Raw genomic sequence first — 206 nt, forward strand, 5'->3', positions numbered from 1 at the left:
GAGTCGCACAAGCATCATTTAGACGCTAAGTTATAGACTTTAAAGGACGCCCAATTGTACGTCAACTTGCAAAAGTGCGTCATGGGGGTCCCTGAGATACCTGTACTGGGCTGCATCGTTGGTACACATGGTGTACGAGCAGACCCAGACAAGATAAACTTAGTAAAGGAATGGCCAATCCCACGGCATGTGAAGGATTGCGCCAA

Source organism: Bremia lactucae, linkage group LG4 (assembly GCF_004359215.1).
Source record: "Bremia lactucae strain SF5 linkage group LG4, whole genome shotgun sequence".
In the NCBI taxonomy this organism is placed as follows: domain Eukaryota; phylum Oomycota; class Peronosporomycetes; order Peronosporales; family Peronosporaceae; genus Bremia; species Bremia lactucae.